The 12,159-nt window shown below is 37.0% G+C and overlaps 1 protein-coding gene across 1 annotated transcript in view; it reads left to right on the top strand.

Annotated features, from left to right (window-relative positions):
* The window catches only part of ITPR2 (inositol 1,4,5-trisphosphate receptor type 2), a 525,336-nt gene that overhangs the window by 22,623 nt on the left and 490,554 nt on the right, over nt 1-12,159 (top strand). The gene's annotated exons all lie outside the window — the stretch shown is intronic.

Raw genomic sequence — 12,159 nt, 5'->3', positions numbered from 1 at the left:
GGATAGAGTGTGTCTTCTTTCAACAAAACTAGGCTAAGGTTAAGATATGAGAATTTCCGTAAGAACTTTAAAACATCTTGATCCTAAGGTATGCTTATGTTCAGAGAGTTTTTCTTAATCTTTTGGGGGGTCATCTTCCCCTTTGAGACCAAAAGAAAATTTATGTTGCAACTTCCCATGAATATATACAAACATAAGATTTTACATATATTGAGGGTGTTCAAAACTCCCTAAAATCCACTCCCACCCAAGCTTGGGAGCACTTGTACTAACATGTAATAATGGTCCTTACATGAAGACATAAGCTCTGGGTTTGGTCTGTCTTGTGCTCTGCTGTGTCCCCAGTGCCTAGGACCATGCCTGGCTCGCAGTCAGCACTCAATGGATATTTGCTGAATGAATGACTCAAGGACAAAATGAACGTATTTTATTTTTGGTTATGTGGCTAGTCTGGATTTTCTGGTTGCTTATACTTCCTTTATCAGTTCTTTACCAGCTGTGTGACCTTCATGGCTACATTTATTTCTTTTGCAAGGAACAGAAACCCAATGTGTTTAAACGAAATAGAGGCTTTTTGGTATGCATTTCCGGGAAGTCCAAGAGGAGGTGCTAGCTTCAGGTACAGCTAGAATCAGGGGTTCAGCTGATGAGACCAGGATTTTGTCTTTTTCTTCACTTTTTTCCTCCTTCTAGGCTGTTTTCTCTGGTAGACTTTTGCCACCCATGGTGGGGAAAAATGATTCCTGGCAGTGTTAGGCATACACTTTCCCTCACAATGCTTGATCCTAGAAGGAGATTAAGACCGCTCCCTTTCCCATTCATTCATTGTTCATATCTGCGTCTGTAAAGGCACTTTGGCCCTGCTGGGGTTGTGTACACTCTCTGGACCAAGTACTGTGTCTGGGGGGATGGGAGAAAGAAGCGCCAGCTTAGGTCTCTTCTTTTTTTCTCTTAAATATATTTTTATTTTTATTTTTTGCTGTGTTGGGTCTTCGTTTCTGTGCGAGGGCTTTCTCTAGTTGTGGCGTGCGAGGGCTTTCTCTAGTTGTGGCAAGCGGGGGCCACTCTTCATCGCGGCGCGCGGGCCTCTCGCTATCGCGGCCTCTCGTTGCGGAGCACAGGCTCCAGGCGCGCAGGCTCAGTAGTTGTGGCTCACGGGCCTAGTTGCTCCGCGGCATGTGGGACCCTCCCAGACCGGGGCTCGAACCCGTGTCCCCTGCATTAGCAGGCGGATTCTCAACCACTGCGCCACCAGGGAAGCTCCCAGCCTAGGTCTCTTACCCTCCCTTGGGTGGCAAAGGGGTCCTTTTGGTTCTTAAGCTGTCCTAAGAGTTTTAAGTGGGAAATGGAAGTTCCTAAAAGGGTAAGTGGCAGAATAAAAAGTAACATATGTCTGAAGCACCTATTATATATAATTAGTTCAATCTAAGGTTGATATTGTGGTCTTAAGATGTCAATGGGTCCCTTACTGAGCAACTGGTTTTCTGGATGATATCACCAAACGCACTTACGTCCTCAGAGGAAAGACTCCTATCTTTCTTGCAGAATTTTTAAGAATGAAGAGAATAAATACCAACATTAACTAGGCGAGCATTAATAGGAACCCTGTGAAACCTGTTATAAATCAGAGAGAGCTTCTGTCTTCAGATTGCAGAGGCAGTGATTTGGATTTGCGGTACGTGACATCGTGTTCTAGCTTTGGCTTCTTATTGGCCCTCTGGTGCCTCCAGAAGGGTATCAGCCTGTGCTGAGCACACTGTGCTTGACAGGGCTCACAAATGGAAGCAGTGCAGTTGGCTCTGGGTGGGGAAGGAAATGCTTTAGAATATGAGGGTATTGTTTGAAATACTATTCTATATATTTATTTCAATTATAATTTCTTTTTTAAAATTAATTTTTATTGGAGTATAGTTGATTTACAATGTTGTGTTAGTTTCTGCTGTACAGCAAAGTGAATCAGTTATACATATATCCATTCTTTTTTAGATTCTTTTCCCATATAGGGTATTGAGTAGCGTTCCCTGTGCTATATAGTAGGTTCTTATTAGTTATCTATTTTATATCTAGTAGTGTGTATATGTCAGTCCCAATCTTCCAATTTATCCCTCCCCCCCTTGGTAACCGTAAGTTTGTTTTCTACGTCTGTGACTCTACTTCTGTTTTGTAAATAAGTTCATTTGTACCATTTTCTTTTAGGCTCCACATAGAAGTGATATCATACAATGTTTGCCTTTCTCTGTCTGACTTACTTCACTCAATATGACAACTCTAGGTCCATCCATGTCCTGCAGGTGGCATTATTTCATTCTTTTTTTATGGCTGAGTAGTATTCCATTGTATATCTGTACTACATCTTCTTTATCCATTCATCCGTCAATGGACATTTAAGTTGCTTCAATTATAATTTCAATGATTCTTTCTTTGACATATATTCTGTTCAACATTGACTTTCCAATAATGCATTTTTTTTTTAAGGAGAAGAGGAATGTTTTCTTTCTGTAATTATCATGCAAGTTTGAGAATAACTTGCTGAGGAAGATTCAAATGCATTTAAAATCTTAAGATATATTTTGATAAGTTAAGATGGTTTAATTTTGAAATGCATAATGTTCTTAATTTTCTTTTGGTTCATTGTGAACCCGTGCTGAGCAGGAGACTATTAAATCCTTGATGCAGTGCTAACTTTTTTTTTTTTTTTGCGGTACGCGGGCCTCTCACCGTTGTGGCCTCTCCCGCTGCGGAGCACAGGCTCCGGATGCGCAGGCCCAGCGGCCATGGCTCACGGGCCCAGCCGCTCCGCGGCACGTGGGATTCTCCCGGACCGGGGCACGAACCCACGTCCCCTGCATCGGCAGGCGGACTCTCAACCACTGTGCCACCAGGGAAGCCCCAGTGCTAACTTTTGAAACTTAGATTTTTAGTATGTTCGGATCCTCATCCTGAACTTCTTTTCATGTTTAGTAAGTCAATGCGAACTTATTTGGAATTTTTCCACACCTTTAGACTTTTTTTTTTCCCTGAGTCCCTTAGTTTAGAGACTCAGTTGGAACCTAGTGTGCCAGTTGTCTGTGTTTAATGAAAGGATGAGCAAATGTAAATTAATGTGTAACAGCATGCAACAGTGTTTAACGGTGTGCTTCATGAGCAGCAGGTCTAAATCAGATTTTTTCCTATTAAAAATCATGTTTGAAGAACATTTTCCACCAAGAAGTTGAATAAGTTAATTTACAGAATTAAGTAAGTGATCATTAACTATTTACTCTGTGTCAGACATTGTCTGGTTTTTTTGATTCTGAAGTACTTATTTATGGTAAATACTATATTGCTACAACACTAATTGCTGTAACACTCTATGGTAAATATATATATTATACTGATATTAGTTATAAATAATGTGTAAAATGCTACCTGAAAACCAATATAATGGCCCTTAAAGAGACAATAGGTATTCACATCTCTCCTGACATATCTCCTCTTCTTCTTCGTTAGGATATTGATAGTTTGCATGAGACACGTATGGACCCTCACTTTTCTCACCTGGGTTCCTGTGCTCATTTCCACAGTGAGCTCCCTACCTCTGTCTCCCTGACTATTCTCAGCTCAGCAAAGCAGAGGGAGCTTTTTACATAGAAGCCAGATCATGTTGACTTTTCTCTGCTCCAAGCCTTTCAGGGGCACACACTATCTCATGCATACTAAATGCCAGAGTCATTACTATACGTAGGAGATCCTGTAGGATCTGGCCTTCCATTCCCTGGCTTTTCTGACCTTTCCAATCGCTCATCTTCTTCTCACTCCCGTCAGGTGTATTGGCTTCCTTGCACGTGCTCAAGCACTGCAAACATGCTCCCACCGTAGGGTCTTTGCACTGGCTGTTCCTTCTGCCTGGAATGCAGTTCTCTTAGGTAGCTCCCTCACCTCCTTTATGTCTTTTGCTATGTTTTATGTTTCCTTTTTTTTAGATAGCACTTATCCCTTAGCACACTATGTAATTTATGGATTTATTATGTTTATTGTTTCTTGTCTCCTTCTTACTACTCCCAGCCAGAGTGTTGGTTTTGTTTGCTCTTAGAACAATGCCTGGCACATCATAGCTGTGCAGTCAGTGTTTGTCGAATGAATGAATTTCCTCATGAAGAGATTTCATTTTTTCTGAAATGATTACCTTACTGCTGAACTTCTTTCAACAATTAAGTGGTAATAATAGATAACAGGGATGAAAATGATGAACCCTAATAATTATTGAGAATGTACTTTGTGCTGGGCATTTATAATAAATAACATTGATGATGATGATGGCTAACCTTTATTGAATGTTAACTTTGTACTGGGCATTTTGCACCGTCAAATCAGTTGTTTTTCAGACCAGCTCTATGAAGTTAGTACTAGAGTTATCTCAATTTTATAGGTAGGCCGGAGAAATAACTTCCCAACATCACACATTTATATGGAGTAGATACAGTTGTGATACTAGAATCTTAAAAGGAAACGTGTATTGTTAAATTTATATTATCCCATTTTTGTCCTAATCTAGTAGAAGCCAATATGTCTCTTTTATTTGTGGTTTGATGATCGCTGTCTGGAGGATTAGGGATCTGCATGCATTTATATCAATAGATACATTCATTACCTAGGATTGATTACAAATTCTACTTTAATAGTAGTACTATTTCTGCTTTTTCCAGGGGTTGGAAAAAAATTTTGCCCAATCTGGAAGCAAGAGAAATAATTTAATTTAGCATATATATGTGCGGCTCTTTTCAGTTATCAGACTTTTCTGCTTGTTTTTGTTTACCTTTGATTTTACCCTCAGTTGGCTCTGCTTTTAGAGATCATGTGTGTTGCTTCATTATTTTCGGGTAAGGATTCATTCACTTCATCCCAGAAAGAGAAGGCTCTGTTCCTTAATTAAAACACTGCAGAAGAGGGTATATATGTCATTTCAGCTACAATTAGACCCTTGCCAATAACACAAATAAGTCTGGGATTATTCTCTTTGTGCACAGAAATGACTTAAAAGAGGGTTTTATGCCCATTGATTCCATCCATACCAATTATAGGTGTGACTTTAGAATGACATCTGTGTTTTTAAACCCATACTTATACACATTTAGCCACGGTTAATTAAATGTTGGAAGCTATGTCTCCAAGGGAATTATGTGAGAGTGTGAAGTTTTTTTGTTTTGTTTTGTTTTTTAACAAGAGTTTTTACCTCTCCCCTTTTCTGGTAGATCTTAGAAATGTCCCAGTTCTTATTGACTCAGTCATCTGCTTGTAGCTTTAATGAGGTAAATTTTATACCTTCCAACTTCCTGGAAAAAAAAGTCTCGTTTCTCATGCTAATAATTGTGGAAATTGGTCTATAGTTGCCAGAAGTTTTTCTGGCCGGGGAACTTCTCTTGCCAACTGTTTCCTCCTAGGTACGTTTCTCTTTTGTGTCTCATTAGCCAGGAAGTGGTATTTGGTTCTCATATTCATCTCTTTTTGAAGAAGGCAGCATACTTAAAAGAACAGGGAGAAGGCAGGTCCTTACAGCTATAAAACTAATCGCCGATTGCATTGTACTCTGACGATTTCAAAGGAAAGAAATGTTTCTGGCTAAATTATGTTCTGTTCTGCCTAGGAGCTCCTACTGACTGGATTATTTTTTGAGGTCTCTTTTAGCCATTCACTTCTAGAATATATAGTTAAATGTTACTTTATGGCTTGCTGAGGGCATGAGCCAGGGAGGAACAGTCTTATCATTATTACGTACTTAATTCATCTTTTCTTCCTAGGTTCTTCCTGCTGCATCTTCATCAGCCTCATTTTGTCTTTTGCGATTTGTTTTCTTTACCTCTGTGGTCCATTGAAGTATGGAAGTTCATTCATTCAACAATTATTTTTATGTACTGACTACATGCCAGTCACTGTGCTAGGTATTGAGAATATGAAGATTAAAAATATACTGCTGCAGTCCCCAAGGAGCTCACTGTTTTTATTAGAGACATGGAGCTAAAGGTATCATACAGTAGATAACAGCTTGAAAGGGTGTATATCAAATATGGTGGGATCATAGAAGGAGACCCTTAGCCTCTAGAGGATGGATGAGTATGGGGTTTTAAGCTAAACATAAGTGCAGCGTGAGCCAAGAGAATTTCTTAAAACCTTGTGAATTTAAGCTATATTTTAGAAATATAGTAGGGATAAGGAAACCATATAATCTGAAAAGAATTGAGGGAACTGGTGTATTAATGTTCTGTATATGCTCAAAAAGAAAATATTTTCTCCAGTTGTTGAGTTTTATACATTTCCATGAGAGGTTATATGTTTTATATATGTCCGTTAGATCAGGCTTGTTAATTATGGGTTTCAAAGTGTGTATCCTTACTGCATTTTATCTGTTTGCCCTATCAGTAATTGAGAAGTGTGTTGAAATCTCCTACTCTGATAATGTCTTTGTTAATTTCTCCTTCTAGTTCTATAAATTTTGTTTTGCATAATTTGGGGCTGTTACATTTAAATTTAGAATTGTTATATATTCTTAGAGAACTGAAACACTTATATTTAATGGCCTTATTTGTCCTGAATAATGTTTTTTTTTTTTTTGCCTTAACGTCTATTTTTCTGATATTATCACTGCTACCATAACTTTCTTTTGATCAGTATTTCTTTGTTGTGCTTTTTTCTGTCCATATGTTATAGGTATGGCTCTAGTCAATAGCATATGGTTGGATTTTTTCATCCAGTCTGGAAATCTCTTTTTTTTTCTTTAAATCTGGCTTTGAAGTGATGTTAAAAATTAAATATATTATGATTAATATTGACTTATTCCTACCCTCTTACTTTGTGCCTTTATATTAATCATGACTTGCCCTGATTTTTCTTCTCTCTTAATTGTTTTTGGATCGACTGAAGTTTTTCCTATTTTTCTTCTTGTTCCATTCATCTTTCTCTATTGGCTTTGTATTTATATACTATTTCTGTTGTTTCAGTATTTTCTTTTAAAATTATACTTTGTACACTCAGCAAAGTATAAAGTTAATTGATATTTTAACTCATTCCTGTACAATTCAGAGCCATGGAACTATTTAACTCTGATCACTCCCTTTCTACTTATATGCAGATGTCTGGTATGTAGTGCTGTACGTTTAAAGACTCACGTTAGTCATTATTATTCTTTTATACCAACAACATTTATTTAAATTTATTCACATGTTTAACAGTTTTTTCCTTCCCATTTCTTTTTTCTTAAAAATTAATTAATTAATTAATTTTTGGCTGCGTTGGGTCTTCGTTGCTGCACGCGGGCTTTCTCTGGTTGCGGTGAGCGGGGGCTTCTCTTGTTGTGGAGCACGGGCTCTAGGTGCACGGCCTTCAGTAGTTGTGGCTCGTGGGCTCTAGAGATTATTAATTAGCTGTGTCAAATTTACTGTCTTAAATCCACCTACTTAAACAATTATTTTTCATTTCTAGAAATTCTTTATCAAATCTGTCTGCCCATTTTTGATGGGCTCTTACTCTTTGCTCTTTTAAGAAAATTATCTTTAATGTCTTTAAACATTCATAATAGTTATATTTTTAGTTGGTAATTAACAATATGTTTATTGTTGTTTTTGCTGATACATGCATAGCAGTTTGTTGCGTTGTCTTATTAGTAATTTGTAAAATATTTGAACTTATATTTCTTGAATTTAATCTTCAGTATAACTACTATAAATTCTGGACAAAATATAAAAAGCAACTATGTGGAAATGTGAGGAAGTGACCAAAGCCAGGCAGAAACCTGGGGCCAGGGAGGTGTCTATTCTTGGAATAAGAGAGTGTACCTAGGTGAGTTCCCCATTTTACAGCCTTTTTTCCTGAGAAAGTTGGTGCCAACCATGTGGCAAAAGCTCAGATAGGAATGACAGTCTGGTGGTGGTAGTAGTAGTAGTAGCAAAGTTCTGGACTTGAACTTTGCCTAGTGTGTCACTTTTACCAGTGCCATTGATTTTCTAGCTCTCTGCAGATAATTGAGAACTGGTAGTAGTTAAGGTCACCTTAGCCATCACTAAATAAGTGATCTCAACTGGTATAGATGTCCATTCATATCCTGAGAAAGACACTTTACAAATGCTTTGACTTTCACGAGAACAGTAATGGACCAGCTAGAACAAAATACTGCACATACTGACTTGCAATAGCGTTGGGTTCAAAGAAGTTGAGCAGGCAGGGTAGAGAGGATCAAGGAAAGGAAGTTATTAGATGGAGAAGGAAAATCCTAGAAGAAAAAATCAGATTGCTTTCTTTGGCTGGATTAGGACTTTAAGCTTTCAAAATATACAGGGAAATCCTTTCTGAAGTCATGATCAGATATACATGCTTCTCTTTGAAAGGCATTGTGTAACTCTTAGTCATTTTTCCCCCAAGTTTCACTAGCATCCATACTCTGAATATAATACAGACGCAAATGTATCGAAGAAATGTGTGGACACCAAGGGGGGGAAAGAGGGGGGGTGGTGATGGTAGTGGTGGTGGGATGAATTGGGAGATTGGGATTGACATATATACACTAATATGTATAAAATAGATAACTAATAAGAACCTGCTGTATAAATAAATAAAATAAAAAATTGTTTCACAAAATGATGGCTTCTTGCGGTGATTTCTAAAAAAAGTTAACATGTGAGTGACAGCGTTCCGTTTGTAGTCCTCATGATACCCATTTTGTTTAAAGGTCTTTGAGTCATTTATATGTGGTTTAGATTAGTTTTATCTTTCATGGAAGAACAACTGGAAGCATTTTAGATACCTAAAGAGCAAGCACAATTTCAGCTTTGGAAGAAACCAATTTTAGAAATATTAGCAGCAACAAACCTGTGCATGGTTGAAAAACTTGCACATGGAATTAAGCATACTTTTAATATTTAAACTTAAGATATTTGTTCTAATAAAGATATATTATTGAAATAAGAAATCTAAAAAGAGAAGATAATGTTAAACCTTATTGGTTTAACTTTTAAAAATCTCATATTTCCAATGGCAAAAGGGAATTTAACTCTACTTGTCATCAGAGACAAAATATGAGTTACAGCTATGAGTGAATTTTCTGTGTTGCATCTGTTTTGCATTTACAAGTTAGAACACTTTTTGGCAGAAAGTTTTACAATGAAATTACTTCCCTCTTTGTGTGATTAGAATTGTTTATGGCCTTGTGCAGGGGTGTGTCCACAGGACCTATCAGACCTAAGGTATGGAACTGGACATTTGTAGAACCTAGCATTTCCTGTTAAGATGCTCTGAATTATGAGCCAGATTAATTGGCTTACAAACAAGAATCTACAGGCCTGGAGGTTGGCTCCTTACTTAGGCAGCTTGAGTACTGGTCAGTAAAAAAAGGTCCCTATTACTAAATGGCAACACCTTAAGATGCTAAAATACTGTGTTCTAAGACTATGGTCACTACGGTGAATGAATGGAACAAAAATCACATACCAGCACTTTGCTTGGAATGATAAAATAATGAATAAACTTAAAAAAATTGATTCTAAACAGTTAAACTTTCCAACTACAATGTATAAAATATTATAAAGTCAGAATTTGCTGTTGGAAGATGATACCAGAAGCCAAACTTGATTATAATACAGGATCAGAGAAATGAAAAAGCACAGAAATAGAAGGAATTTGTGAGATCACAGCTGCCGCATTTAGATAATGAGGCACAGAGAGGTTAAGTGGCTAGCATAAACACAGCTGGTTATGGAGTGGCAGAGCAAGGATTAGAGAGCTCAATTTTTTTTTTTTTTCTTCTACTCTAGTACTACTTCTAGATGAAGGTGAAGGAGAGGCTTGACTGATGTGCCAGGGTTGTGGTGATGGTGGGTGGTAGGGTTGTGTGCGGTGGATGGACAGTTTTGCTAAGAAGTCAGAAGATTGCAGCTAAGGGAGAAATTCATATGGCCAGCAGGGTAAAAATCCTAGAGTTAGGGATAAAGTGATTTGTGACAGTCCTGAAAGGGCTGTAAAGGCAATTCCACCCTACTTATGAACCTAGCCACAATATTAGCCCCCTTTCTTACCAATAGTTTTTAATAATACCCACTGTGGACTCCCCACCTTCTCTCTCCCCTCAAATTCATTTTATTTAAATATGCTTCAGTGCCATTGTATCAATATTAGAAATGAATTATATCACTTAATTGTACAAATATCAGATATATGTGGTAGGCATATATCAGGAAGATAGCACACTTACTTTTAAAAAGTATTCAAGGTAGAAATACCATTTATGGCTTCATGAGGAAAAATATATGACTAGCATATTTTACCTATCTCATGACATTTTCTTGGCAGTTGGTGGAATAACGCAAGACTGGAGACCAAAGAATAATTTGCTTTCTTTTGGAAATCTACTTACAAATCTGAAAGCCATGTATTTTTATACAATAATTTATTTACACTCCATGTGTGTTCCTAAAATATATGCTGTTTAGTTTTGCCTACTTATGCTGTCTATATAAATGGAATTATATAACATTTGGGACTTCCTTTTTTTTAGCTCAACTTTATGTCTGTGAGATTTTCAGTGCTGTTGCATGCAGCTGCAATTTATTCACTTTAAAAAATAGTTATCTTTCTTTTTAACATCTTTATCGGATGTTAAAGGACTGTCTGTCCTCTTGTCCCTCAGCTAGAAGCTGTAATGGTTACTAGATTTTCCAATAAAGTGGAAATTTGGAATCAAAAGGAATATAATCAATTTCCATTCATTGTAGTGCCTGATTAAATCTAACCTGATTTATTTAAAACATATGCTCGTTTTCTAGTTTGCATATAATTTTCATGTATCCATATAAGGATTGATTTACAGCTTTTCTGCCCAACTTACCAATTCTGGCTCTGAAAATTATTTTAAAACTGTGTGTCATCTGCCTTATGTGCCCATATACCCCCATTTATTTGTTTGGTTTAGACAGTGATTCTGGAATGAGTATTATCTAGTAAATGTGCTGTTGTGTACAAAGCATGATAACCATATTTTTAGAGAAGTAAAATTTTAAAATAAAAAAAATTGGAGTATAATTGCTTTACAATGTTGTGTTAGTTTCTGCTGTACAACAAAGTGCATCAGCTGTACATATACATATATCCCCACCCTCTTGCGTCTCCCTCCCACCCTCCCTATCCCACCCCTCTAGGAGGACACAAAGCACTGAGCTGATCTCCCTGTGCTTTGTGGCTGCTTCCCACTAGCTATCTATTAAAAAGTAGTTATCTTTTGTATGAAATTATTCATTTGTCATAATTTATCCATGCTATTATTACTGATGGACATTTGGGTGTTTCCAGTGTTTGCTATCACTCTTGTACATGTCTCCATATGCACATTTGCAAGATTTCTCTAGGGGGCATACCTGTCCAGTTAAAATTTGATTCACATATATTTGTGATTTATATTTATGTATGAAATCTTCAAAGGAGCTAATGAAATCTCCTTATAGATACCTTGGAAGGTCTAATTGTTGAATGATTTTTTTCTTGTCAATTGCAGTGACCAAATAATTTACAGCTATGACCTTATGAAGAAAAGATAGATATGAAGGAAAACAGATTTTATGTTAGTTGAGTTTCAGTGACAGGTTGAGAATTTTAAGCTATCGCTTAGAATTGCCTATTTGGCTTAGTTGCTGATTCAGACAGGGGAAAATAAATGCACCCCATTAGCTGCATTTAATTTAGCCCATTAAAGTGCACTGATAGATTGGGTTGAAAGGTGCTATATAAGATATTGTTATTTAGAGCAGGCTATCTTGACCCTTCTCAGGATTTGACATTTTTGATAACTTTCGGAGACATGTCTGGATGGGGAATATTTCCTACCCTTTCTTCTATCTATGATTAGGTAACCATTTGTTAGTTCCAGTTTTTTTTTTTTAATGTTTTTGTGATCTACCAAAAATACCATGATTGATTTACTCACTTATTCAAAAAATGACTCAGTCATTCACTCAATTAATAATTATTTAGCATCTTCCATGTTTGAGGCCTAATACTTAGATTTGGGCATATTATGGTGAGCAGAACAGGAATGCACTGACTCTCTTGGAACTTATAATTTTTGGTGCTAGTGAAATATGCTTATATAAGAAATCTTGATGGAGTGTGATAAGTTGTCTTATAGAGGAGAGCCTTGGGTAC

The sequence above is a fragment of the Monodon monoceros genome, unplaced genomic scaffold, assembly GCF_005190385.1.
Source record: "Monodon monoceros isolate NGI ecotype Baffin Bay Population unplaced genomic scaffold, NGI_Narwhal_1 Super_Scaffold_6, whole genome shotgun sequence".
NCBI lineage: Eukaryota > Metazoa > Chordata > Mammalia > Artiodactyla > Monodontidae > Monodon > Monodon monoceros.
This window is presented reverse-complemented; position numbering and strand designations above follow the sequence as displayed.